Source organism: Spermophilus citellus (genome assembly GCF_964194105.1).
Source record: "Spermophilus citellus genome assembly, chromosome: 9".
Lineage (NCBI taxonomy): Eukaryota > Metazoa > Chordata > Mammalia > Rodentia > Sciuridae > Spermophilus > Spermophilus citellus.
The window spans coordinates 85770758-85796262 of record NC_138191.1 but is presented as its reverse complement, the minus strand read 5'-3'; the positions used below and the strand labels follow the sequence as shown (position 1 = coordinate 85796262).

Sequence of the window (25505 nt, the reverse complement as noted above, 5' to 3'; positions counted from 1 at the left end):
TAGCAGGAGCATATGTGAATATTTACACAGACTCAAAATGTGCATTCACTACCCTTTATGCTTATGTAAGAAAAAGGGGCTAATTAACTCTGAAGAAAAAGCATAATGTATGGGCAAGAAATTCTTAAACTTTCATATGCAGTGTGGGCTCTCAGAAAGGTTGCGATTATACATTGCCAAGGTCATCAAAAGGGAAACACTGGTTGCTCAGGGCAACCAGAGAGCTGACAGAGAGGCCTGGTTAGCTGCCTACAAGAAATAGGAAGAAAATCCAGTCCCAGGTTTAAATGCTGCCCTTCTGCCTGGCCGACCATCTAACAGAATGGGAGCCAACATATTCCCAATATGAAAGTAAGTGGTTTAAGACTGAAAAAGAACATTTTCTCCCAGGTGGATGGTGGAGGTTTTCTGATGGCCACAGAGCTATCCTGGAGATTCTTGCCCCACTGTCTTTATCAGACAGTTCCACAGGAGAACACATGTTGGACATATAGCACTTGAGACAGTTCTGAGTCAACATTTCTATGTCCCCTGGCTCTCAAGCATCACCTGGATGATCTTAAACAATGTGAGGTTTGTGCTCACAACAATCCTTGTTAGGGGCTAAAGCTTCCACCAGGAATCCAGACTGTAGGAGGAGCACCTTTTAAAGACTTGGAAGTAGACTTCTCTGAACTACCATGCTCATGGGGCTATAAATAACTTTTGATTTTTGTATGTTCATACTCTGACTGGGTGGAAGCCTTTCCCACCAGCACTGAAAAGGCTAGGGAGATAACCAGTATGCTTCTCTGGGAAATTATTCCCAGATTTGGTATCCCAATAACTATTGGCTCAGACAATGGGCCAGCTTTTGGGCAGAAGTGATACAATTACTAACCAAGAGTTTAAATATCAGATGGAAGTTACGTACTGCCTATAGGCTGCAGAGTTCTGATAAAGTTGAAAGGATGAACAGGACTTTAAGGCTCAATTGGGTAAGGTGTGTCAGGGGACTTACATTGTGATGAACTTCTCCCTATTACACTGTTGAGGATTAGATCCATTCCCATTTGGAGGACTGAACTCTCTCCTTATGAGATAATGTATGGGAGGCCCCCTCTCTTATTAGGGGACTACAGGGAGACTTAAAAGAGATAGGAGAATTAACCCTGAGATGACAGCTTCAGGCCTTAGGGAAAACTTTACAGGTTCTCAACCAATGGGTTAGAGAAAGATTGCCAGTAAGTTTGACCACAGGTGTACACTCCTTCAAGCCTGGAGATTGAGTCTGGGTCAAAAAATGGAATATTCAACCTCTTAACTTCTTTGGAAGGGCCATTCACTATTATATCCACCCCAACTACAGTAAATGTTGCAGAGATAGGTCCCGGATTCATTACACCAGACTCAAGCTTGTAGCTGTGGACTGGGAATATACTCCAGACACTGCTACGCCCTTGGGGAAAAAAAAGAGCACCGGAGAAGCTTGAGGATCAGGAGGACAATAGCCCTGCTCCAGTCATTCCAGAAGCTGACTGGTCTATGCACAGCCGAAGCTTGAGAGTAAGGCCTTGTTTCAGCCACACTGGAGGGACTGGCTGATCAACGCACGGTGAAAGATAAGCTTCCCACCAGGACTAATGAACTCTTTCAAACTCTAAGATAGTTCTTATACTGTAATGCATTGCCACCCCTTGCTTCTACATATATTCATAGTTTTCTGTTTGGGTTTTGCTACTGGTTTGATAACAGTAACTCCTACTGACCTGACTCTGGGTAACAAAATTTCATTTATACTTTTTTATCTTGCTTATATAAGTTTTCTAGGATTTGTTTGGTGTTATTATTTGGCTTTGTTAATTTATGCTGTTTATGCTAACCAAAATGTTAGTCTATTATTTATCTTGGTTTCCATTGATAACATTAAGGGGTTCTGCCTTGCTCCTATTCCAATGGTGGAGAACATGTGAACCACGTGTCTGTCCAATCCACTATAACCAAGAGGTGATAAAACTTAATTAGGGTCTGTCACACCAAAGGAGTGCTATAGATAGATGACTGTTTGGGAAGAAAAAAAGAGGTCCATTGGAAAGGATCTTGACCTAGGAGATCACCCATCTTGGGGTGAAGGTAACCGGCCACCCCAGAGGATTACTGCCACTTATGGTCCTGCTCCCTGGGCACAAAATGGCAATTGGGGCAATAGAACTCCTATTTACATTCTAAACAGAATTATTCACTTACAAGCTGTACTAGAGATTATTATCAATCAGACTGCCACAGCCTTTGAATTCCTAGCCACACAACAGACCCAGATGAGAGTGGCTAACTATCAAAGCCGCTTGGCATTAGATTACCTACTTGCTGAGGAAAGAAAAATATGTGGAGAGTTCAACAGCTCAAATTGTTGCATCCAAATGAATGACAATAGACAAACAGTTAAGGATATAGCCAACAACATAAGAAACCTAGCCCATGTGCTAGTTCATACCTAGAAGGGCATTAAAGTTTGGGTCCCAAACACAATTTTGGGAGATGGTTTTCAACTCTTGGTAGATTTAAAAGCTTAATTGGTATAGTGGGTATTCTGCTATTAACCTGTTTATTGCTCCCATGTTTGGCTCCACTGTGCATTAAAACTTTTGGGTCCACTATGGAAGCTGCTGTTGAAAGGACGACAACAACTAATGTTTTGGCATTATATAAAGCTTTAAGCCTAGATGATGATAATGATGCTTTTAAATTTAAAGAATTAAATTATGGGGAGCATCTTTAAAGGGGAGAATTGTAGTGGTACCCCCTTTCTACACAGAAAAGTCTTAACTGGGCTTCTCCAGAAATCTTCACCATGGTTGATTTTAGAACTGTCAGCAAAATAGTCTTTACAAAAGAGTTCAATGTAGATAAACTTCCAATTTTCATGTTGCCCTGTCTTACTTGGACACTGGCCAGAAAAAAATCAGCACTCCAGGTGCTGGACACCCCCTTACTAGTTTCTCACAAACATGTATCCAGTATAGTAGTTTGTAAAAATGTGTAAACAAGGCCTCTGGCCTTGAGCTTGGCTTCACAGAGATGTCTACATTTCTAAGATAAGAGAAGTTACCAATTGGGCTCTATGGTAACAGCTGGCAGAGGGAGGAAATAAAGGGGAGAAGAAGCTCTCCCCTTCTCAGGTATTGTCCTTGAAGGGTTAACTTGCCCAGAACAGTGAAAGAAAAAGCTGCTTTTATGTGAACTTCTGCTTTTATGTGAACCTGGCTGCAGCCAAATAAAACTGTTCCCTGCTATCTTCAGTGCCTTGCTTCGTGTGTCCCTAAAACAGGAAAGCTGATAAATTTTGAACTCCAACTGACAATTGGAGAGCAACACAAAAATCAGAACGGTTTAAGAACCATTGGCCCTTACTCTCATGCTCAGCTCAAGAAGAAACAAAAAGAGACAGTTATAGACAGTGAATCTATATTCTCATTGACTACTTTGACCACCTCAGTGGAAACAATTCCTTGATTTTTCATTAAGAATCCTTTTACTGGGGCTGGGATTGTGGCTCAGTGGTAGAATGCTCGCCTAGCATGTGTGAGGCCCTTGGTTCGATCCTCAGCACCACATAAAAATAAAAGGTATTGTGTCCAACTACAACTAAAAAAAATATAATAAAAAGAATCCCTTTTCTCTTTTTTTCCCCTTTTTCTTCTTTGTGTGTGTTTGTGTGTATGTGTTGTACTGATTGGTTCATATATATGTACGTGTGTGTGAGTGTGTGTGTGTGTGTGTGTGTGTGTGTGTATGCACATATTTGTTTCTTTTTTTCTCACTTGTAAGTTTTTAAAATGTGTTTATTTTTCCTTGCCTATTTCTCTTGTCTTTTGAAGGTTAGGGTTTTTGATTAGTATATTTTAGTTTTGTTTTGTATTTTTTATTTGTCTATTTCTCTTGTTTCTCTATTTTCTTCTGCTTAAAAGCCAAATTCTATTCTCTCTTCCTTTAATTTTTTACTTCTATTTTCTCCTTCTTCCTTATAACCATCATATTCTATTTCTCTTATGCATTTTCTCTGTTCACTTTTTGAAACTGTAAACTCTTTTCTACATTCCTATCACATTTTCTTTGCTCTTAATTAGCTGTATTCTTATCATCTTTTAGCACTAATTGGTTTATGTAATCCTTGCCTCCCCCCCACCATTAATGCTTTTGCAATTCTTACTGCTATAGATGACATAGTTCACACCTGTTGTTTGATTTAATGCAAGATATATTTCATACTTACTTATTGTTTTTGCTTGTGGAAATAGTTGACCCCAACATTTCTGTTTTTTAATGGCAGTTAACATTGTAGATGTCATAGTAGGAACCAAGTATTTAGTTTAATGCTATATATTGTTTGCATTGCTTGTTATTATTATTTGTTTCCCCCTAGTCGTTGAGGTACTGGAAACCTATAGGGACACTACAAGTTCACAGGGTAGAGACTCTATTGCTGAACTAAACTTAACCAGTAGACAGCTTACCTTGCTCCACACACAAATTTAATGACACACAACCTTCAGCTACACTTTAATACAAAGAATAGAAGAGACAAAAAAGCCAAACTACCTTCTATCATACCTTCCTGTGACCAGTTCCCAAGTAGAAACAACTAAGTGTGGGCCCTTAGATCTCACCTCCATTGCTATAGCAGAAATAGGACATCTGTGGACATCACATCTATGAGGGGGATCTCAATCCAGATCACTCCAGGATACTTTAGCAACGGAAGACTGTGAACTAAAGAGGTAAAGTAATCCAATTCAATTTCTTTCTTCCATGTTTCATAAATGGATGAAAATGAAGAATCTCATGCTAAGTAAAATTAGCCAAACTCAAAAACTCAAAAGTTGAATGTTTTCTCTCTTACATGGAAGCTGGAGTAAAATAAAGGAAAGTAGGAGGGAAGGATAAGCACAAAGAACCAATCAAATACAAATTAATAGACCAGTGAAAGGAAGTCTAAAATAATAGGGGAAGGAGAAAGGCAGAGATGGAGGAGGATGGGAGTGGGGAAAAGGGGAGGGGAAAAGAGGAGGGAAAAAGGGATGTTATGAACTGAAACCAATTTCCATGCATGTATGAATTTGGATGAATCCAACTACCAAGTATAACTATAAAGCTCTAATGTGTTCAACATCTCTAGTAATTAAAGAAATGCAAATCAAAACTACTCTAAGATTTCATCTCACTCCAGTCAGAATGGCAGTTATCAAGAATACAAACAACAATAAGTGTTGGCGAGGATGTAGGGAAAAGGCACACTCATACATTGCTGGTGGAACAAATTGATGCAAATTGGTGCAACCAATCTGGAAAGCAGTATGGAGATTCCTTAAAAAATTTGGAATGGAACCACCATTTGACCCAGCTATCCCACTGCTTGGTCTGTACTCAAAGGACTTAAAATCAGCATACTATAGTGATGCAGCCATATCAGTGTTCATAGCAGTTCAATTTACAATTGCTAAACTGTGGAACCAACTTAGATGCCCTTCAATAGATGAATGGATAAAGAAACTGTGGTAACATACACACAATGGAATATTACTCAGCATTGAAAGAGAATAAAATTATGGCATTTGCAGGTAAATGGATGGAGTTGGAGAATATCATGCTATATGAAATAAGCCAATCTCAAAAAACCAGGAGTCAAATATTTTCTCTGATAAGTGGATGCTAATCCATAATGAGGGGAGCATGGGACAAGTGGAAGAACTTTGGAGAGGGCAAAGGGAGGCCAGGAGGGAGTAGAGGGAAAGAAAATATGGTGGAATGAGATGGACATCCTTATCTTAGGTACATGTATGATTGCATGAATGGTGATTCTACTCCATGTATAACCAGAGAAGTGAAAAATTCTGCTCCATTTGTGTACAATGAATCAAAGAGCCTTCTTCTGTCATGTATAACTGATTAGAACTGATAAATAAATTTTAAAAATACCAATAAGTAAATAAATAAATATTAAGGGATAAAGTTGTAAGCACTCAATAAATGTTGAAAAAATGATAAAATGAATTAGTTTTGGAAAGGGTTATGTCTTACTCTTTTTTGTTTGTTTTGTTATCCTTACTTCATATAGTACCTAGAATAGTGTCTGGCACATAGCAGGGACTCAAAAAAAAAAAATACTGAAAGGAAGAATACAAAGGAGAGGAGAACAGGAAGCAATGAATAACTTTATTTAAGTGAGAGATGTAACACTGGGTCAAAAAACTGCTATACATTTTTAATTCTTTTATTCTATCACAATTTTTTGCTTTTACATCTTGCTTTAATTGTTATAATATGTGTCTGTACAGTCATTTATAGTTTACAGAGCTATTTCATTTACGTGATTCCATGTGGTTCATGCAACATAAAAAGCAGGAGCATTTTGAGGCTCCCTGAGGTTAAGGCACTTTCCTTGAAGGAGAAATAACATGACTGTTACACTGTTTTCTAACTTCAATGGTAGTGACCTGTCCATTTAGTGCCAACAAATGGACAGCAAGCTATATGTGTAGATTATCGACTAATATCCTAACTGGGACACTTTTAGGAGTAAAAGTAGGTTTCATTTACTCCAAGGCAATAGGTGTAAATTAAGACCCTCCTGGGCACCCTGGAGGTGTTGTTACCTTACCTATGGATAAAAACTGAAATAAAGCTGATATAAATTAACAAAGGTCAGAAAGTCATTTTCTGTGCTACGGATATTATAAAAGCTACTCCTGGTGTGTGTGTGTGGTGTGTGTGTGTGTGTGTGTGTGTGTGTGTGTGTGTGTGTGTGTTGTTTTGGAAATTGAACCAAGGGTTTAATGTTTCATCCTAAGCAAATGTTTCACCACTGAGAAACCTAGGGGTTTGTTTTTGTAAAAGGAACGTTACATGCTTAGAGTTTGGTTAATATAATGTATGTGGGGCAAAGTTGTTGGTATCTTTCTTCCTTTTGTCCATCTAACCCCAAATGGCATTTCATGTTTATGTGTCTACTATAGTGTAAGATATCACTGTGTGATGGCTGTAATCTCATCTTCCTTTTTCAAGTATTTTATAATGTGAAGATAATAAGTGGGTCTTTGGGTAAACTGCTTACCAGAATTAACCATTACTTATTTTTCTATATAGCTTTTGGTAATTACATTAACTAAAGAATTTTCTTTAATTATAAATTTTGCAGAGTATTAATAATTTTAAGTAATGATCTATAACCTGTAAAGATATTGAATAGTTTTATTTGCTTGCTTTTTGGTGCTGGGGATCTGCACTCAGGACTTGTGCATGCTAGGCATATGCTTTACCACTGAGCTATACCTCCAGTCCATTAACTTAAAAAGGAAGATTTAATCAATTGCTTGAATACATTTTCAATTAACCTAACTTTAACAGGTAAAAATCTCTTAACATTATAAAAACATAAATGATTATGCAGACTTCATACAATGTGATCATCTTGGTGAATGTTCCATGTAAGCTTGAGAAGAATATGTATTCTGCTGTTGTTGCATAAAATAGTTCATGGATATCAATTATGTTCAGTTAGTTGATGGTGTTGTTGAGTTCAACTAAATCCTTAATGAATCTATAACTTCTGGATCTCTCAATTTCTGACAAAGGAGTATTGAAGTGCTCAATGATAATAGTGCATTGATTTATTTTTCTTTGCAGTTTGTCAAGTTTTTTCCTAACATATTTTGATGTTTTGTTGTTAGGCACATACATGATAAGGATGGATATGTCTTCTTGGAGAGTTGACCTCTTTATTGCTATTTAATACCCCTGTTTTTCCATGAGAACTTTACTTTGAATTCTGCTCTTAATAAAATTAATACAACTACTCCCATTTTTTGATTATTGTTATCATGTTATACTTTTATCAGTTTACTTTTAGCCCATATTTGTCTTTATATTTCAAGTGGGTTTCTTATAAAGAGCATATAGTTAGGTCTGTTTTTTTGATTCACTCCAGCAATCTGTGTCATCTGTCTGGTGCATCTAGACAATTGATACTCAAAGTGAATATTGACGTAGTTGGATTAACATCTACTGTATTTGTTACCATTTTCTATTTGTTGTCCTTGTTCTTGTTTTTGTTTTTGTCTTCCACTCCTTTTCTGCCTTTTGTGGTTTTGAGTATTTTAGCCGCACACATGTTAAGGATTGATATGTTTCCTTGGAAAATCGACTTCTTTGCTGCTGTTTAATAGCCCTCTGAAAAAAACATGGGAACAGAGATTTAAAATACCTTTAATGGACTCATTATTAGACTGGACATGGCTAAAGAAAGACTGTCTGAAGTAATTCTATTTTCTCTCAGTAGCATTCTTCCTCCTCCTCTTCTCTTCTTCTGTTTTACTTGTTTACTGATTACTTCAAAATTTGTAATATAAACTTACAAATCCAAACCCACTTTCAAATAGCACTGCACTGCTTCATGGGTAGTGTGAATACCTTGTAATAACAAAATAACCTTATTCTTCCCTCCCATCCCGTTATCAGTGCTGTCATTCATATCACTTCTATCTAAGTATACATACCATATATATACACAAGATATATACCTAACCATACATAACCAAATAAATTATTGCTATTATTATGTTGAACTTGTTATCTGTTAGGTCAATAAAAAATAAAAATAAACATTTTAATATTAACTTCACTTATTCACCTCCTGGCATTACATCATACAATATGTTAGACCTTTATAATTATCTAATTCCTGAATCATCTCTTCTATTTTTTCTAGTCTTCATTCTCTTTGCAGTCTCAGCTTGGGAAGTTTTTATTGATTGATCCTCAAGCTCAGAGAGTCTTTCCTCATCCATGTCCAGTCTAATAATATCTTCACTAAAGGCATTCTCCATATCTTTCTACTCTCTTGCATTTCTTTAGGTTCTTTCCTCTTTGCTTAAGTTGCCCATTTGTTCTTACACACTATCTACTTTATCCCTTAGAGCTTTTCACATATTAATCATGGTTATATTAAATTACTTATCAGATTTTTCAGTATTCCTGCCATTTCTGGTTCTGATACTTGCTCTTTTCTCTTCAAGTTGTGATTCTGTCTTTTAGTATGCCTTGTATGTTTTCTTGCTATCTGGGCATGATGTGCTGGGTAAAAGGAAGTGTTGTAAATATTGCCTTTAGTAATATTGTGGTAAAGTACAGGAGAGGAGAAGCCTTCTACAGTTCTATGACTAGTTTTGTCTTTTAGTAAGCCTGTGCCTCTGGACTGAACTGCACAAGTGTTTCTCAGCCTTTTCTTTTGCTTTGATGAATCAAGAAGACGAGATAGGGCTAGAGTTGGGTATTTTTCTTCCTCCAGGTCAGTTAGACTCTGTTAAAACCCTAGCAGGTTAGGCTTTGGTTAGTTAATTTCCTCTTAAGACAGAACTTGTTAAGAAAAACAGTGCTCTGGTATATTTCAAAATGGTTCCTTTCCTTCCTTCCAGGCCTCATCAGAAACATGAGGGGATTTTCATCCAACATGTACTGTGAGAACCTGGTCAAGCTTCTAGATCTAAAACACTAAAAGGCATGAGAGTCCTCCTATGATTTGATCCCCCTGGAATTTGTCATTCTCAGTCTTGTATACACTGATCCTCTAGCACCTTATCAATTCCAGTTCAAGTTTTCCTATTCCAGCACTAGTTCCTTCTGTGTGTTGTGATTCTCTGTTGCCTATATGCCCCCAATTGGGGTGGGGGCAATGGTTACCTGTGACATTCCTTCTCATTGATCTGAAAATTGTTGTGGAATTTTCCATTTGTTCAGCACTTTACTTATTATTAGGATGGAATGGCAACTTCTAAATTCCTCACATGCATAATTAGAAACTGAATATGACCAACACCTCTGTGAGCTATGTAGACATATTTAACCACCCACATGGCTGACCTTAGTTCTAGTTCTTTGAGAGGTTTGCCTTGTATTTCATGGCCCAAAGAGTCTACTGCAAATCTTGTTTTTAGCATAGACCACACAGCAAGTTGGTAGACACCCATTCTGACTCATATTTTTAGCATAGACTATCAGCATGGCATAAGACCTCCAGATCAACAAAGGGACATTGCAAGAGCTTAGAGATGACCTCCCAAGAAACAGATAAAGCATCAAACATTTCTTTGGAAAAGATTAATCCATGACTTGCCAATGATCCTGAGCAATTTTTTTTCATGTGCTTTTTGGCTATTTGTATATCGTTGGATATGTCTATTCAGATTCTTTGCCCATTTTTAAATTGGGTTGTTTGTTTTTTCATTACTGAGTTGTTAGAGTGAGTTCTTTATATATTCCAGATGCAAGTCCTTTATCAGATTAAGATTTGCAAATAGTTTCTCCCATTGTGTTTCTAATTGTTTTTTCACTTTGTCAGTGGTGTCCATGGATGCATAAAAGTTGAATTTTGATGAAGTCCAATTTTGTCTTTTTCTCTGATTGGTTGTGCTTTTTAAACTATAAGTTTAAGTTCTTTGGCAGGTAAGGATTCTAGTTATTTCTTTCATCTCAAGTAAGCTTTGTCAGTTATGTCTTTCAAGAAATTTATTTCATCTACATTGTCAGATATGTTAGCTTAGAATTGCTTGTAGAATCCCTTATTACCTGTTTAAAGCTTGTGGAATGTAGAGTGATATCTTCTTTTTACTCCTTTTTAAAAACACTGTTCAGAGGTTTATCAGTTTCTTGTAATAAACTTATTTAATAATTTTCTTTTGATTCCAAATAAGTGTGTTTGTTTTTTAAAATTTTAGATATAACAACTTTCTTTCATTACTAATAGCATAGCAGAATTAAAAATATAAATAACTTATATAGTTTTAAAATTGAAGTTGATGGTGATATTTATACTTAATCTGAGTGACTCTCAGATAAATATATGTATTTAATTTTCTGTTCTAATTTTTATATATGACATTAGAATACATTACAATTCATATTACACATATAGAGCAATTTTTAAAATATCTCTGTATACAAAGTATATTCATTCCATTCGTAAGACTCTCATATTTTTATCTGATAAAATATTACTTCAAATATTTTTTTTCTGTTCCCTTCTTTCTTCTCCTTCTGTTATTCTCAAACTGGTGTTACCCTTCTGTAAGTGTCCTTCAGTTCTTGGACGCTTGTACCATTTTTTTTCCAGTCTTTCATTTCTTTGTTTTTCAATTTTGGAAGCTTCTATTGACACTTGTGCAATCCCACCAGTTCTTACGTTCAACCTACTGATGAGTCTATCAAATGTGTTCTTCATTTCTCGTAGTAAGACATAACTAATAGGTAGAGGGAGCTGATGTAAATACTCCTTTAGTGTGAAATTTATGCTTATCTGCTTAGGAATTCAGCATGTATTCCTGCTCCTCCCCTAGGGTGGAATTTTTTTTGTTCTACCTACTCCTGGCCCCAAGGATAACAGACTTGCTCTACTTGCCCTGGATGGTGAAGTTTGCTAAGATGCTGGCATACAGAAAATCACCTGGAGAGTTGCAGGTAATACTTGCTAAGAAGCCAACAGGGGCACTACTAAAATCTTTTGGGAAGTTAACCTCTGGGAGCTGCCCGCTAGCTGAGTGCTGCTAAGACTTGCTGGGAAGCCACCTATGGATGTCACTGAAATGTGCATGGAACTGCCCCCCTGGGATGAATGTTGGCCAAACTCATTAGAAAGCTTCCCCTTGAGGTACCATCGAAACTTAGTGGGAAAGCACTTCTTGCCTGTCTGACAGCTGTGTGTGACAAAATAAGGGAAAAAGACAAAGAAAAGGAAAGAAAGAAAAGGAAGGAAAGAAGGAAGGAAGGAGAAAAGAAAAAGAGGAAAAAAGTACTCAAATCAGAAAAGTGAAGCCCCCTCTTTCTGCCTTATCTTTCTGGTACCCACTACTGACAAAACTTGGCATTGCACAGCAAAAGAAGAAATGTTCCCCAAATCCAACTCTGCTATCACTGCTCAAGGCAAAGAAAGGTGAAGAGAGCTGAAAGGCTATCTGTGAAGAACTGGCACAACTTCCTGTTACACACAGAGTATATTCCAATTCATTTTGCCAAGATCTGCAATTATCTACCCTCTGTATGATTCTTTAACCTATTCAGTGGGCAGCTCTGTGTCATTTCCATTGTTCAAGTCATTTCTGTGTTATTTTAACACTCTAGGCTTATCTTACCCAAGAGCGCTTGACCTTGGGATAGTCCCTCCCCAAGCCTTTGTATAGTTAACTCTATTGATATTTTGGTTTTTGTTAGATGCCACTCCTCACTTGGACTTCACTGACCACATAATCTAAAATAGAGCCAGTGTCTCTCATACCTGCTGCTGCTTTCTTGTTCAGTTTTCTTCATTCTACTTATCACTGAATTGTCTTTGTTTTGTTTTGCTTTGTTTTGTTTTTTAAACTGTGTCCCCCTATCTACATAATGTAAGTCAAACAAGAGTCTGGACCTAATTCATATTACACATCAGCAATGAGAAGAGTGAAGATTCACCTCAGGTTTGCCCAATCAGGGTGCATCTGATTGTCATTGCTCTCTACATCTGCCTCCCTGTGTCCTAAAAAGAGTGCATCTTTGTACTTGATGTAGTGAATTTCTAAAATAAACTAGCCTGACTTTGATCTATATTCCCTCTAAATTGCATGTCATCTCTTTTTTCTTTCACAGGGCATAGCTGTGGCATAGATACCAACCCACTCACACATTCACTCCCACTTCCAAATAGTACTGTGTTTAATATCTTTTAGAAAAGAAATTATTAGAGAAAGGAGTCGTGGAACTCTTCACAGAAAAGCTTACCTTTGGAACACTTCGGAAAACTAGAAATTTGCTGGGGAAAATAAATACACATAGGATGGATAAAGACACCCAGATCTTGTTTTCAAATACTACTCTCCAATGAAATAAACAGGCTTCAGGAAAAATGGTTCATTCCAGCACTGGGGCAGAAAACATAAAAATAAGCCCAAAGTACCAGAAAGCAAGAAAAAAAGAAAAAGAAAAAAAAGAAAAAAAAAAAGCCAAACAAAAACAAACCTCACACAAGGGTAGCGGTATGTTAAAGAGAAGCAGAAGCTAAAGGAAAGAAAAACTTGGGCAACAAGAATCAATAAAGTAGTATGGGATTATGATCCAAAGTATACAATAAATATCCACAAGTCTATCTCTACTGATACAAGTAAATGTTTGAACAAATAAACAGGAAAGAATGAAGGAGTCCCCCATACAGAAGAATTCAAATAATTTCTATAGATAGTCTGTCCTGAAGGAGACGGAGCACAACTTCCCAGTCCTTAAGTGTGGGTTGCACATGATGACTCCCTTTAAATGGTACAGTGTAGGGAAGGGGAATAAGACAGTGGAGAAACCTGAAAAACACCCCCTCACCCAGGGGATCAGATCAACAATCTGTATTCCTGATATGAAGTGATGACAATGTCATTTTCTTTCTGTGGTCTTTCTTGCCCAAGCTCATAACCTAGTCTAATCATGAAAAAAAAAAAAATTCCCAATTGCGGGGCAATCTGTGAGATACTAGATCAGTACTCCTCAAATCTGTTATGGTTGTAGGAAACAAAGAAAGCCTGAGAAACTCTTATAGCCCAGAGGGGACTAAGGAAACACCATGAATAAATGTAATGTGGTATCCTGGATGGAATCTTAAGAACAGAAAGCGGACATTAGGTGGGAAAATATAAATAACAAAGGAAATGTGAATGAAGTATGGATGTTAGTTAATAATCACGTGTTAATATTGGTTTACAATCGTCACAAGTAAACCATATGTTTTTGTCAGCTTTTAGGTACTGTGACAAAAATACCTGACAAGAACAACTTAGAGGAGAAAAGTTCATTTGGGATTCATGGTTTCAGAGGTCTCAGTCCATAGATGGCTGATTCCATTGCTCTGGGAAGCCCAACATGGGGGAAAGGCCCAGGGGAGGAAAGATGCTCAACTCATGGTGGGTCAGGAAATGAGGGTGGGGTGGGGTTGTTCAGTAAGAACAACCCTTCCAGGACATGCCCCCGTGATCTGCCTATTGCAGTCATGTCCTAACTAGGTACAGTTACCATCCACTCAGTGCATTCAAATAAGGACGGACCAATTAAGTTATATCTCTGAAAATCTAATCATTTCACCTCTGAATACTTTCTGCATTAACAGGAGCTTTATCCAAAGCATAATTCCATTCCAATGTAAGATGTTAACAATAGAAAAAGGTGAGTATGGGGTGTTGTAAGATGGGAGCAATCTTTTCTATCTTAGCAACTTTTCTGTGATCCAGGCATTCTGAATTGAAAAACTTACTGAGAATATGGATGGAAGAGCCGTGGTATATATTTTTGTTTTGCAGCCTTTGAATAAAAAACGTTGGAACAAAATCCACAGAGGACTAGAACTGGCATTACTACCTAGAATAGGAGGAAGGGAGGCGATAACATTTGGCTGGGAGATGGGCTGACACTATGTGAGCAAGTTCATCTTGTTTCTGCTCTGTTGTCTCAGGACCCTTACTGAGAACTATAGCTCTACAGAGCCATGTGGATTGGACATTGAGGTTCCCCTGGTGGGGTGTGTGTGTGTGTGTGTGTTTATGTATGTGTGTTTTGCATATACAAACTCAAATGCCCACAGCATTCAACCAGGGAGTCTGAATAAATAAACCAAGGGTGTAAAAGAAAGACGGGAATGCTAGAAACTGTAACAAAGCCTCAGATGAAAGAGAACAGCTGCTGCTCAGTACTGGCTGATTTTTGACTATGTAGAAAGGTGAGCTGAGATACATCATTCTCTAGTATTTTTAAAGAAACTGGAAGTCCAGATTTTTTTTTAATATAGAAAATTCCACTTTTTAAACATTGGCAATGATTTCAGGAAGTTTTTGTTGAACATCCTACATACCCTAACTGTGTCAAAGGAAATGCTTTTGTACATAGTCCTCAGACTGCAGTTTGCAATGACCTCTACTATAGATGAACTGGGGCTGTCTTTGTGGTATGAAGTGTGGAGTTACTGATACGTACTGAGCTATGACGAGATCAATCTCTGAGAGTACGTGTCTGTGTGTGTGTGTCCTTGAGAGTTTGGGATAATGCAGAGAAGAGAGTGGCATGAGTAAAAGTTAAGGGAACATCACAGGGGGTAATGGGTGACGGGAAGGAGAATTTGTGAAGGGGAGAAGCAGTTATTGGGCTATAAAATTAGGCTGAAGCCAGATATAACAGGCCTGGACATTTGAAATTTACGCCATTGGCAACATATGACTAATCCCCAGGTTCTCTTGAAGGAGCAGAAATCAGGAGTTATAATGAGAAATTTGACATTTACACCTGAAATTTCCAGCCAGAAAGAGCAAGGCTCTGTAAATCAATGCACTGCATCTAGTTAGGATGATTTTGTTCAGGTGAAGGTGGCCATTAATAACAGCCAGAGGGTGTCTACGTATGCCCTCGTATAGTTATCTGATACACAGGTATTTGTACTTGATTAAGCTGACCTGTTTTGGCCAGGTGGAACAGCTCCTATGGGCACCCCAGTTTTGTATTGATAAGAAAATGCTGTATTCATCCTCATTCTTGTTTCTGTTCCAGCGCTTCTTGACTCCCCCAAGGATTATTGCAGAGCTGGTGAAATGGAGAAACTCATGCCTAACCTGTGCACACAGCACACAGCAGTGACATTTGATGTGAGATTAGGTCCTAGTAGGCCAGGAGACCTTATAAAGGGTGGCATACAACCAGCAAAATGAAAAAAGGGTTTATTTGGGGGAAAATGTTTCCTCTCTGCCTGCCTGGGCTTTCTTACCCTCCCCAGGGCACCCTGCTACCCTTTTCCTCTAAATTTTAGTCCACAATTTTTATTGGAAACTCTCAAATTCTACTGGCTACTGGATGAGCACATTGTTCTCTAATCAGCAGCATTATTTCAAACCCTCACTATGCTAATGTTGGTGTTTCAAAAGCCCCAGAGAGACTGAAGTAAGACTTCTTGCCTCACCCCCTTCTCCAAGGAGATAATTTCTAGATTTTTATGGTGAGTCCTTTATGCTGCAAGCACAGAAATCAGAAGCCAAGCAACTGGCAGCTATGTATTTTAAATAGAGTTTTGCTACTTGTTGGTTGGTCTTCCCTAACAACGATTATAAGTTGTTTTTCCTGACTTCTAACCTCTTGGTTCTAGTTCTGTCCTTCGAGACAGTTCGAAAGAGCTCTAATTTCATTTTCATCATATGAACAAGCACTTATTTTTAATAGCAACTCTTAGAAACCTTGATAAATGAATAGTATCCTTTCCTACTGTAATTTATAAACATGGCTGTCATTTGGTAGAAGGAGTGGAGGGGGCTCCCTTCCCAAATAAGTAAACAGAAGAATTTTTATTTTAATGTTAATGATGTATCACTGATAACCCAACCTCACTTATGACTTTACCATTAATATTTATAATGAAAACTCATGTATATATTATAGAAATTAAACTTTATGTGAGAAGTTGAACAGTGAACATCCCTGGTATCCAAGTGAGTGTATCCTATACCAGTGATCAGCAGGATGGAGGAAGGTCCTACCCTTAGTTTTAAAAATGTCCAAAATATTTTGTCACAATTAGATAATTTTAAACACTTAATAAGGAATTATTTGAAGTAAAGAATTGAGTAAAATGGATGATTAAGACATCTAATAATTGTTGGGGTGCAGTAAAATTGGTGTGATTAAAAATTAAGGAGACAGTTTCCTCATATGGTTCAAAAACAGCTTCCAAGGGCAGTTTCCACAGAGGAGCTAGCTCCTAAGTGTCTTTAAAATTTTTTTTAATTTGTTTTAATTAGTTATACATGATAGTAGAATGCATTTATGCACTTTGATACATCATACATAGGTGAGATATAATTTCTCATTTTTCTGAGTGTACATGTTGTAGAATCACATTGGTCATATAGTCACATATATACATAAAGTAATAATGTTTGTTTCTTTCTACTATTCTTCCTATCCCCACATCCTCTCCCCTCCCTCCCCTTCACTTCCCTCTACCTAATCTAAGGTGACTCTTATTCTCTAGTGCTTTCCGCTTATTGTGAGTTAGCATCCACATATTAGAGAAAACATTCAGCTTTTGGTTTTTTGGGATTGGCTTATTTTGCTTAGCATGATATTCTACAATTCCATCTATTTACTGGCAAATGCCATAGTTTCATTCTTCTGTGAAGCTGAGTAATATTCCATTGAATACATATATCACATTTCTTTATCCATTCATCTATTGAAGGGCACCTAGGTTGGTTCCATAGTTTAGCTATTGTTAGCCACATTGACATGGCTGTATCATTGTAGCATGCTGATGTTAAGTCCTTTGGATATAAACCAAGAAGTGGGATAGCTGGGTCAAATGGTGGTTCCATTCTATGTTTTCTGAGGAATCTCCATACTGCTTCCATAATGATTGTACCAATTTGCAGTACCACCAGCAATGTATCAGTGTACCCTTTCTCCCACATCCTCATCAATATGTATTGTTGCCTGTATGGTGAAATTTGGGCCTATTTTTTCTTCTCTTAGGCACAGGGTCTTTGTTCTAGTGTCTAAGCCTTTGATCCACTTTGAGTTGATTTTTGTGCAGGTGAGAGTTAGAAGTTTAATTTCATTTTGCTACATATCAATTTCCAGTTTTGCCAGCACCATTTGTTCAATAGGCTATATTTTCTCCAGTGAATGTTTTTGGCACCTTTGTCTAGTATCAGATGACTGTATTTATGTGGGTTTGTCTCTATGTCTTCTATTCTGTACCATTGGTCTACATGTCTATTTTGGTGCTAATACCATGCCGTTTTTGTTTTGTTTTGCTCTGTAGTGTAGTTTAAGGTCTGGTATTATGGTGCCTCCTGCTTCACTTTTCTTGCTAAGGATTGCTTTGACTATTCTGGCTCTCTTGTTTTTCCAAATAAATTTCATGATTGCTTTTTCTATTTCTATGAAGAATGTCATTGGATTTTAATAGGAATTGATTAAGTCTATATAATGCTTTTGGTAGTATGGCCATTTAACAATATTAATTCTGCCTATCCAGGAGCATGGGAGATCTTTCCATCTTCTGAGGTTTCATTCAATTTCTTTCTTTAGTGTTGTGTAGTTTTCATTGTAGAGGTCTTTCACCTCTTTTGTTAGATTGGTTCCCAGGTATTTTATTTTATTTTTTTGAGGCTATTGTGAATGGAGTAGTTTTCCAAATTTCTCTTTCAGTGGATCCATCACTGATGTATAGGAATGTGTTTGATTTATGGGTATCCAAAGTGTTCTTGTCAACAGCAGTAAAGAAAGACAATACTCATGATGATTGGTAACCAAGATATTATTTTATAACCAAACTTCTCCTGCTGACATAAGAGTTTCTATTTATTTTTGGTCAGATTATTCCTAATTTGCCTCCATGCATGGAGAATTAGAATAAGGTGGAATTCAACTTGATGATTGCTTATTGAGCACCTGCTGTGTGCTGGGTACCGGGAGTAAGATGAGGAACATGATGGATGTGGGCCCTACCTTGTGAATTTATGGTAAGGGAGTGGGGTTCATGGTATAGAAAAAAACAAAAAACAAAACCAAAAAGTAAATCTTTGTCAGATTGATTCAGAACCACTGCTGTTAACCTTTTGAGTTAAATTTTTACTTTTCCCTAAACACTGTCTGGACAACATTGTTATCCTAGGAAATATTGGGGAATGCAGTAATGAAACTGTGTCAGGTCTTGTACCTGTACAATGTTCATGCTGCTCATGCCCTTTGTGCATGAATATGTTTATCCACATGGCCAGTCAAAAAAATGATCTGGTTGACCTGTGTTTGCAGAAGACCTTTGACCGAATCTTTGATGGACAAACAGAAAATCATGTTTCCAAGAAGGATCTATTCATAAACAAAATCCTATAGTGTCAAGCCTTTTAAAATAAAAAAATGGGGAGTAATGTTCCACATTTGCAAATACACCACTACGAAATGCAGTTTAAAAGATAAAGCAAAGGGGGTTGTGGCTCAGAGGTTGTGGCGCTTGCCTAGTATGCGTGGGGCGCTGGGTTCAATCCTCAGCACCACATTAAATAAAATAAAGATATTGCGTCCACCTATAATTAAAAAATAAATTAAAAAAAAGATAAAGCAAAGGGCAGCATAGGCCTCAAAGCATCAATACTACCAAACATTCATTAAGAAAAACAAAGCAATGGTAAAATCAACTCACCAATATTCATGTATGTGGGTACTAAAAAGGCTATAGTGACTTTAAACATTTAGAAGAGACTTAACATGTTAGGAATTTAACATTGGTTTATTTCTCTCTGATTTAATATCATTAGTTCATTCACTCATTTAACTAATATTATTAAGCACTTATCACGTACAAGCATTTTGCTAAGTGTTAGGGCATAATGGAAAGCAAGATATAACTGGTATTTTATACTTTGGTTGGGGAGAGAGATAAATTAATCACATAGATAAATACATAACTACAAAGTTTGAGTATTTGCAGAAGGAAAGTGGTCGAATTCTATGGAAGCATAGAATAGGAGACACCATGCAAGTTGGAGGGTAGTCAGAGAAGGCTCTATGAAAAAATGATATATTTAAGGAAAGACCTAAAGAAAAGTAGAAAAATAAAAGACTAGAAGACTAGAGGAAGGGGAAGAGTGAAGAGAAAGAAGAAATACTGGCAAATACATCAGAATAAATTATGTTATATGCATATATGAATGTCACAGTGAGCCATTATTGTGTATAACTATAATGTACCAATAAAACTATAACAGGAAAAGGGGGGAGGAGATTTACAGGCAGGAGGAACAGCATCTGGGACAGAGTATACTTTGATTTTAATAAATTTCATATTGTGAACAATTTCCAAAGTCCAAAAGAGAAACATAACATCCCGTGATATTAGAAAAATCTCATCAATTTACCTCAGTCTAGCCAGAAATGTGTCAAGAGGAAAACTTCAAAGAGGCAGATTTCATCTCTCTAGCCTGTAAACAAAAGGCCCAAGACACTTCCCTAAGACTTGAGATCAATTTGTAATTTCTCTTTTTGTCATCCCTGAAGAATTTCCAAATTTACTCTTACTCTAGTAAGAGTAAAATATTTTTCCACCTTTATAGATATGCTATTACTAAATATAGTTCAAATGATGAAACAAAGAGCAACTCATATCTTCAAAACCCCAGGTCTACCAAATACTAAGGAAAAAAAAAGCAAAGGATAAAATCCATTCACCAGTGGTATGCTTGTGTGAGGTAGTAAAATGAAGCAACTCAGAACATATGCTGTAATTCAATAGCAGGGCTGTAGTTTGGGAGAAGGAGTGGAGTGGCTAAGGAAGTTAACATGCAACCTTTCCATTCCTAATTCTATTCCTCTGGGCCATCTAGCTGGGGCTATAAATCAAAAGTATATAGGTATTTTTTTTAAAAAAAGCATGATTTGATGCCAAAGTTACCGTGCTTTCAGGGCTGCTTCCCCCTGTGAAGTGTGCCCATTGACCTGAGATTACAAATAGTTCTTTTCCTTGTCAGACTTCTGCAGAGGGTATGAACTTGACCCCAATGGGGAGTGGAAAAAATGGTGAAGATCTTTCCCTGAACTCTCATCCTACTGCTGCAACTCAAATCAAGCGTTCCCCGCTGCCCAGAGAGCTCATTTTGTAGGTAAGAGAAAGCAGATGGTTTCTTAAATAGAATCTCCTCTTTAAAAGGGACTGCAGTTAGCATCTAATCCCAAACTCAAGCTATGCAGTGTAGTATTCTCCTAAACATACATGAACTCTGCCTAAGTACCCCTAGGAAGTAGTGCACTATCTCTTGAGAGTTACCATCTTTGAACATTCTTCCTTACATGGAGGCAAAGTTCATTGTTCTTTAACTTCCACAAAGAGCAGCAATAATAAAAACAAAAACAAAAACCAAATCTTTCCATGTTTGCTTTGATCACTTTCCATGTTCCAGGGCTATGCAAAGGCATTTCAAATGCATTGTTTCTAATGCTTCCAAACAGCAGCACCAGGAATGATCATCATGCACATACAGGTGAGAAAACAGGTACAAGGTCACATGGTTAGAAGAGGTGATCCAGTCTGGCCAAATTCAATGCCTAGGCACGATCCTCCCTCCCTCCCTCCCTCCTTTCCTTCCTTCCTTTCTTCCTTTCTCCCCCCAACCCCACCCTCTATCTCTCTGTTGCATGTCAGGATTGTATCCAGGGACACTTTACCACTGGAGCTATGTCCCCTGCTCCCTCCTGCCCACTCTATTTTTATAAAAAATTTGAGACAGGGTTAGGCACAATTCTCAACAACACACTAACTCTTGTTTCAAATTTGTATATTTGAAGGCACCTCTAAGAATCTGTTTTCAGCTTCCTCATTCATAACTTATATGCCATGGTTTCCAGTACTCTCAGAATAAATATGACTCTCTCCATAAAAGATATCTGTATCTGGGGCTGGAATTGTGGCTCAGTGATACAGCGCTTGCCTTGCACGTGTGAGGCACTGGGTTCGATCCTCAGAACTACATAAAAATAAATAAGCAAAATAAAGGTATTGTGTCCGTCTACAATTAAAAAAATATTAAAAATATATCTATATCTCTCTTTCTCTAACTACACACACACACACACACACACACTGAAAACTGCACTTTGTTCTCCAAATTAAATATGCATTACGAACAGACTTCCTTGAGTCTTTTTTTTTAATAAACTTTTTTTAAGAGAGAGAGAATTTTTTAATATTTATTTTTTAGTTTTCGGCGGACACAACATCTTTATTTGTATGTGGTGCTGAGGATCGAACCCAGCACCTCGAGCATGCCAGGCAAGCGCGCTACCTCTTGAGCCACATCCCCAGCCCCTCCCTTGAGTCTTTTATGAGTGACATTTATATTGGTTAAGACATAGATACACAATATATTGGTTAAGACATAAATTTATGTAGGTTTAACTGTGGGTTTCAACATTGACTAGTTTTTAGACTCTTGGGCATTTTTACTTCTCAAATAATCAGCTTTCTCACCTATAAGGAGGAGGGAGCAGTAAGATGATGCAGCTTACTTTTAATAATTATTGTGAAAATTGACACTCCATGTATAGTACTTAGCATAATGTCCAGCAAGCACTATGTCAAAATAAATGGTGTTACTATTATTTCTTTATTTGCAGTAAATCAAAACCTATCTAATTGCTGTCAAGTCAGATTTTCCTTTTACCATGTTTGTAAATTTGGATTTTAGATATGAGAAATTTAAAAATTCATGCTAAATTTCTTTTTAAAAAAATGTTCTTATTAGTTGTTGATGGACCTTTATTTATTTATGTACATATGGTGCTGAGAATCAAACCCAGTGCCTCACACATGCTAACAAGCACTCTACCACTGAGCCACAACCCCAGCCCAACCCCTAAATTTCATCTTAGTTATTTTAGCCAATAGTTCCACCTGGAATCTTGCTTCTGTCATTCAATATATTAATAACCCTTTCTAGGTTATTAATTAATTAAGATGGTTTTGAGCCACCTATAGATTTACAAAATTATTATGAGTACCTTCAAGTTGTTGCTAAATTAAACAGAGAAGTCAAAGTCTATTTTCGTTTGTGATACTGTTGTCCAAGTTGTAAATGTATAGCAGCTACTAGCAGCTACGTGTGGAATCTTCCTTGTGCTCTTCTGTTTCCTGCAATTGTATCCCCCAGTGATTCCTTGAGTTTTAAGCTGCCTCTGACCTATGATACTGTAGATCTTCTGATGTTGACATAGCTGAGTCTATTAACTATCTTGTAGACTGAAAACCAGGACACCAGGGGCTAAACACTAGCTTTCCACCAATGTACTTAAGCTCTTCGGGGCTCCATTTTTATACTTGTAAAAGTGAGCAAATATTCACCCTTTTTTTTCTTTTGATGATATGGCGAAGACGAATTTTAAAGTAATTATAAAGGGATATTACATTCTTAAAATTGATGGCATATCATGTATAAATTTCACTGTCTAAATGTTAGCAAGAGAAGTCTCTGAGCAGCTGATGTAGATGACACAAAGCCTAGGCATTTAGCATATCCATTTTAGCCATAGATTCAACATATGCACATGTCCAATAAGCTTGTTTTTTTCATTTCTTAGGTCACGGTGAGTAGAAGATGAAAATGGATAGAGACTGCCCAAGGTAGGTAAATTAAAAGTAGCAAATAATCAATTTAAAAGGAGAGAGGAAAGACATATAAAAATTAGAAACTAAAAATTATGCAGAAATATGAGACCAATAAGTAAATGGAAAAAGACCCCAGCTTCGCAGGTTCTGAAGAATATCACTGAATTATGTAACTCAGTACTATGATTGATGTTCAAAGTGGTTACTAGTTCTTGCATTGGAATTCTGGTTTTGTATGTTCAGTGTTCGTTGTGTTCTCTTCTGGAAGCACTGCTCTGATTTTCCTTTGGATAATAACCTTTCCAAGTTGTATTTAGTTCCAAAGGAAACAACACTATGGTATTTTTCCCTCCTCTGGCCAAGTTTGAGCCTGTGGTCTAAGCCAGGTCAGTCGCCTTCTTGCAGGAATTTGGATGTTGAGCAGAGCAACACAAAACTGTTGGGCTAATTCATCCTCATGATGGTATTCTGAATAGATACTCTATTCTTCCCTTCTGTACAGAACCTTGAGACTGTGGTCCCTGACTTTTCAAGACTCGTTGTCCATTTTTCCTTAATTTGGGGGAGTGCACTAAATCATTCTAATAAAATGCTATTTGTTTGCTTAACTTAGCCAAAGGTATTTTTTGGCTGCTCACAATTTATTAATTGACACAGATTTATTCAATTTTTATTCCATATTTAATGTTTAGAAAACTACAGATATTTGTGACAAAATTAAGAATATTTCCATAAAGCAATGTTAAAATTCCAAACTTTGGCATAAAGGGATATTTCTATACTAAAGAATTTATTGATTTCCTAGCAACAGCAAATCAATTGATTTTCTAGCAATAGCAATCAAAGTTGTAATAGCATACAAATCCAACAATTGATTATGTATTATTTTTGTAGCTTAAATATATCTTGCTTAACATATTCTTTCTGATTAGGTTCTTATTAAAATGTTGGTAGATGTGGGACTTACTCAAACTAAAAAGTTTTTTCTCAGCAAAAGAAACAATAAGAGAGGTAGATAGGGAGCCTACATCCTGGGAACAAATCTTTACTCCTCACACTTCAGATAGAGCCCTAATATCCAGAGTATACAAAGAACTCAAAAAATTAGACAATAAGATAACAAATAACCCAATCAACAAATGGGCCAAGGACCTGAACAGACACTTCTCAGAGGAGGACATACAATCAATCAACAAGTACATGAAAAAATGCTCACCATCTCTAGCAGTCAGAGAAATGCAAATCAAAACCACCCTAAGATACCATCTCACTCCAGTAAGATTGGCAGCCATTAAGAAGTCCAACAACAACAAGTGCTGGCGAGGATGTGGAGAAAAGGGTACACTTGTTCATTGTTGGTGGGACTGCAAATTGGTGCAACTAATTTCTTGGAAAGCTGGGAATGGAACCACCATTTGACCCAGCTATTCCCCTTCTTGGTCTATTCCCTAAAGACCTAAAAAGGGCATGCTACAGGGACACTGCTACATCGATGTTCATAGCAGCACAATTCACAATAGCAAGACTGTGGAACCAACCTAGATGCCCTTCAATAGATGAATGGATTAAAAAAAATGTGGCATTTATACACAATGGAGTATTACTCTGCATTAAAAAATGACAAAATCATAGAATTTGCAGGGAAATGGATGGCATTAGAGCAGATTATGCTAAGTGAAGCCAGCCAATCCCTAAAAAACAAATGCCAAATGTCTTCTTGGATATAAGGAGAGTAACTAAGAACAGAGTAGGGACTAAGAGCATGAGAAGAAGATTAACATTAAACAGGGATGAGAGGTGGGAGGGAAAGCAAGAGAGAAGGGAAATTGCATGGAAATGGAAGGAGACCCTCAGGGTTATACAAAATTACATACAAGAGGAAGTGAGGGGAAAAGGAAAAATAATACAAGGGGGAGAAATGAATTACAGTAGGGGGGGTAGAGAGAGAAGAGGGGAGGGGAGGGGAGGGAGGATAGTAGAGGATAGGAAAGGCAGCAGAATACAACAGACACTAGTATGGCAATATGTAAATCAATGGAAGTGTAACTGATGTGATTCTGCAATCTGTATACGGGGTAAAAATGGGAGTTCATAACCCACTTGAATCAAAGTGTGAAATATGATATGTCAAGAACTATGTAATGTTTTGAACAACCAACAATAAAAAAATAAAATAAAATGTTGGTATATGACATAGAAACTGCCTGGGGATGTGTCTAAAATGAATATGCTTTTAGTTGTGAACAAAACACTAAACCTTTAACATATGTTGCCATCTGTTTGTACTGGTTGTGCTAAGTGCTGAGACAAAGCAGTGGACAGGGAGGACACA

At 37.2% G+C, this 25505-nt stretch overlaps 1 protein-coding gene across 3 annotated transcripts in view; it reads left to right on the top strand.

Moving 5' to 3' along the window:
- Nucleotides 1-25505, top strand: part of LEPR (leptin receptor) — a gene marked incomplete at its 3' end in the record, with an annotated part of 187561 nt that overhangs the window by 7449 nt on the left and 154607 nt on the right. For all 3 annotated transcript variants that reach the window (XM_081305679.1, XM_081305678.1, XM_081305680.1), the window contains exons 3-4: nucleotides 20544-20675; nucleotides 23146-23188. The remainder of the gene's footprint in view (nucleotides 1-20543; nucleotides 20676-23145; nucleotides 23189-25505) is intronic.